The sequence below is a fragment of the Pteropus vampyrus genome, unplaced genomic scaffold (genome assembly GCF_000151845.1).
Source record: "Pteropus vampyrus isolate Shadow unplaced genomic scaffold, Pvam_2.0 Scaffold100, whole genome shotgun sequence".
Classification (NCBI taxonomy): Eukaryota; Metazoa; Chordata; class Mammalia; order Chiroptera; family Pteropodidae; genus Pteropus; species Pteropus vampyrus.
In genome coordinates this window covers 1,835,860-1,840,065 of record NW_011888881.1, presented here as the reverse complement: position 1 = coordinate 1,840,065, position 4,206 = coordinate 1,835,860, and the positions used below count along the sequence as shown (strand labels likewise).

Sequence of the window (4,206 nt, the reverse complement as noted above, 5' to 3'; positions counted from 1 at the left end):
GACGGGCATGGCTGTGCTCAGAAGAAACTTCTGTCCAAACGCTGGCGGCAGAGGCAGCAACACACTCACAATCAAAGTTCCACGAGACGTGCCCAAACGTTAAAAAGCAAGGGCGACAATTAAACCATGTCCTGACCTAAAGCAATCGGGCAACGCAGAAGCCAAACGCGAACTAGCTAAAAATGTCACGGAAGCGGCACACCACACTGGCAGCTGGTGTCACATCTGCTCAGAGCCTTCGCGGAGGCATCCAGGGAATCTGTGGGGCGGGACGCACTGGCCCGTGAGCACCATCAGAGCAGGAACCACCTTAGCACAGTGACCGAGAAGGCAGGCGATGCTTGATCAATATTTGCACAAGCGAATTCTGTTTCCGGCCTGTGCCCTGATGACAGATGCGTAAATGGCGAACCTCAGCTGCTCAGACTGGCTGCTGGAGAAGGACGATGCTCACTGCCTTCCTCTACCCAATTCTCTGTGGAACACTTTGTCTGCGTGCGATTCAGTGCCAGCCTGAATTCATTCTCGTCACTCTCCCTCACCGAGCAAGGGGCAAAAGACCATTTTGCAAACACTCCCATTTCAAAGACGACACGTCCAAACACCTGATGTGTGCCATGTCTGTGATCGGTTTTCTGCTCTGTCTACAGCGAAGAGGGGGAGCAGGTGTCTGAAAACACCAAAGCGTGGCACCGACTCGCAGCTCCTGCGTCAAGCCTTCAGACAGCTGCCACACGGGCCCCCGGGGGAATCGCCCACGTTCCAGGTCTGTGTGACTCCTGGGGGACAGGCCCAGCTGCTCAGAAGAGGGCACACTGGGCAGTGGGCGTGGAGTGGAGAAGGCCCGGACAGGGGCTTGGCAGAGGGAAAGAGAAGGAAGTGACCCATGAAGGACCCACCTGCCTGATGACTGGGGGACAGACAGGACGTGTGTGGTGCTCTAGCCAGTGGCTGGAACTCACCTGTAGCTAACTTATCACTGACACGCCAATGAAAGCTCAGCTGCCGAAAATGCTAGAGAATTCATCTAAAATCTGGCTCTCGAGTCTCTCGTATGTTCATTTGCTTAGCAAACCCTCCGTAAAAATAGAAAACACAGACTTCCAAACAGAGCCCACACTGATGAGGTCCTCAGAAGAATGCAGGAACTCGGCCGAGAGGCTGCATGGAGCTTAAAGTTTAAAGCAGTTTCCTCATTCTAAGAGCGAGTGACCCCAGGACCACAGATTAAAATGTTTTCTGTGGCAGGCTGCTGCCGTCTTTAATGGCCGGTGTGATTCCCGGACGCCCAGGAAGCGATTTCGAGAAGGTCTGAACAAAGGCAAAACGCACAGACTCTGACCGTTTACTGAACACTTATGGCCTCTGTGCCCGGCACAGGGCTGGGTGCTGAGGGTCTAAGGGTGAGAAAGACAAGGTCCCCGTCGCCGGGGTGCTTCAGGGCCAGACAGGGGCCACGGGCAGGCCTCGGGGCCCGGCTCTGGGCTCTAGTGGAGCCCCCCGAAGCCCGCATTGCGACACCTGACGCCTGGAATGAGGTCACGGGCGCCAAGGGCGCTGCTACTGGCATGTGCGCCCCGCACCTTGGTGGCGAAGGAGATGCATCGGACCCTGCTGATTTTCGTGTGTGCTTCCAAGGACGAGATTCCTGCGGTCCTGGGGTGCAGAGGCCCTGCCCACAGGGCGCATAAGGCCGCGGACAGAAACGATGCTTCTTTTCAGAATGTCCATTGCAGTCAACAGTCAATGAGTGAAAATATTTTATATTAAACTCAAAAGATGCCCAGAAGCAGAATGTGAAATTGAATCAGATTTTAAAGATAAAACCAAAGATTTTAAAGAAATGTCACACGCGCCGCAGGCCACTTGGGGCCATGTGCCCTGATCCTAGGAATAAAGCGTCACTCTCCCCCGCTTGGATCAGAGGCGGGAGAGGACGGCCCGGCCTAGGGCCTCACCGCTGACCCCCAGCCAGGTTCCCTCCTGCCTGCCTCCAACCTTGACACCTGACAGTGGAGAGCCGAGCGGGGGTCCCCACGAAACCCCGACGCCACACAAACGAGCTCGATGGCAGAGGGATCCGACGCTACGCACGGTGCGTGCTATCTGCCGGCTCCTGGGGTGGGCGGTTCCCAGACCCAAGGTCCTGGACGATGCCAGTATTTCGGTTAGTCATCGTGGGCTGTTGAGTCGAGTCTCCAGCTCCCAAGGAGCGCTTGGCAGTTAAAATTAACGAGCCGTCCCAGCCAAGCTGTCCTCAGTTCCCACGTGGCTCTGCGCCCCACCCCCACAGGACCCCGTGCGGGGCCTGCGACACCACGTGGACGTGTTTTGAGCACCAGGATGCCAAGGACAGGCGCAGAGAGAAGCCCGCATCCACGCACTTTCTATTCGGCTCAGACGCACACAAAATGCCGAGCTTGTCTCAGGCTGAATGACTCAGGGACGCGTTGTCACTGTGGCTCTCCAGCCAGCCAGAGTCTGGGGATCTGTAAATGTTGGCAGAATCCTGCCTGAATGTTACTTGAGATCAAAAACACCTCAGTGTCTTGGCTTCCGCTGCATTTTTGAGAAAGTCATGTTCAACTGAGACATTGTGTTTCTACGTGGATTCATCTCGGGGGGTGTGTGTGGTCGGGAGGGTGGGGCTGGGCGGCTTCTGAGTTCGCTGAGCATCTGTCAGCCGCATCTGTCGTTCTGGGCTCGAGACGCCCCTGGGTGCTTCCCTCGCTGTCTTCGCTGCTGGCATCTCGCATACCGATGTCATTAGACACTGTCTGCCCTGGGCCTGCAATCCAGCCAGCACAGTCCCGGCACAGCAAGCTTCCTCTGTCAGAGCAGACACACCGGCTGCAGCCACAGCCGGAAGCAGGGTGACCACAGCGCTAAGGTTCTGGTTAGTTCTTTTCTAGGTAAGGTAGGAAAAGTCCCTGCAGAGGCAAACACTGAAGTCTGAGACACGGGGGCGGCACTGACCTCTCGAAACGTCCTTGACTGGAAAGAGTGTGTGTGAGCGTGTGTGTGTGTGTGTGCGTGTGTGTGACAGAGCCGAGGAGGAGGACAGGAAGTTGGATTGTGTGATGCAAATGCTAATCATTCTGAGAAGCGTTTTTTTTCTTCTTCCCAGGTTCAAGGGAAGAGGCTGTTCTAAGAAAGGCTACTGAAGTAGTTACCAACTCGGAGAAAGTCTGCTCAGGTAGACAGTTTTGTTTACCAGGTAAACAGCGAAAATGTTTGTTGAATCCATTATTCTTCTACAGTCAGACTAGAGAAATGAGATTGTGTGTGTTGGGGGGTGGGATGCGGGGTGGGGGGAGGCATGAGGGTAAAAAACAGGACTGTGGGAGAGAAGGGTCCGGGAAAAATGGGCCTTTTGCTTCTCTGCCCCTCGAAGTCCTTCTGGGAAGATTCCAGAAGGCAAAGACTGTCCTTTCAACTCAAGTGGCAACTGACTTTCTGCTCATCTTACCAAGCAGGACAATGCACTAGCTTTTCCCCCGGATGCCTGGGGCTGCTTAGGTGACAACAGGGACAGAGGCACCGGGCGGGGGTGGCGGGGGTGGGGGCTGGAAACAGCTGTGGGCTCCCGGGCAGGCAAATCCAGCACACTTGAGCTGTAACCCGTCGGTCCCCTCTGAGTTAGCGTGATCCCCTCCACTGACGAGGAAGAAAATCTTTCGAGCTCCCTTTTCTGAGATCGCAGGAAAGAGCAAAACCCAACCCAACCCAGAATCTGTTGTTTTGGGTGGAAACCGGTGATAACGATCACTAGCTACACTTAATGACTCTGCAGTTGCCATTTATAGTATCTGTTATATGGTTTTTTTTTTTTCCAAAAAAGGCCAAATTAAAGAAGGGGACCTCGACTGGGGACACAGGTCAGGAGTTGGGGATGGAGGGGCACGGAGGGTTTCAGAGGTGGTGGGACTGTTCCGTCTGCTGCTGTGACGGTGGATCCAGGTCCTCACGGCACGGAGAGCGAACCCTAAGTGACTCTGGCCTGCGGTCAGTAACACTGCATCTGCGCGGCCTCGTCGGTTGTAACGTGTCCACTGCAGCCACACGGAATGCTCGCGACAGGGAAACGTGGGGGAGCAGGGCAGAGGGACATGGGAATGCAGCGCTTTCTGCCCAGATTTTCCTGTCAACCTAAAACTGCTGTAAAAAATAAAGTCTCGTAATTAAAAAAAAAATATCCCACACCCA

General features: G+C 54.9%; 1 protein-coding gene and 1 long non-coding RNA gene across 3 annotated transcripts in view; one reads left to right on the top strand and one right to left on the bottom strand.

Annotated features, from left to right (window-relative positions):
• The window catches only part of ITPR1 (inositol 1,4,5-trisphosphate receptor type 1), a 197,026-nt gene that overhangs the window by 11,844 nt on the left and 180,976 nt on the right, over positions 1-4,206 (bottom strand). The window lies entirely within an intron of this gene.
• Positions 2,642-4,183, top strand: LOC105295112. 2 transcript variants are annotated; one of them, XR_896128.2, is made up of 3 exons: positions 2,642-2,896; positions 3,128-3,217; positions 3,842-4,183. It is a non-coding gene; the product is annotated as an uncharacterized LOC105295112 (long non-coding RNA). The 2 variants fall into 2 exon arrangements; XR_002781449.1 differs by having other exon boundaries at positions 2,642-2,912.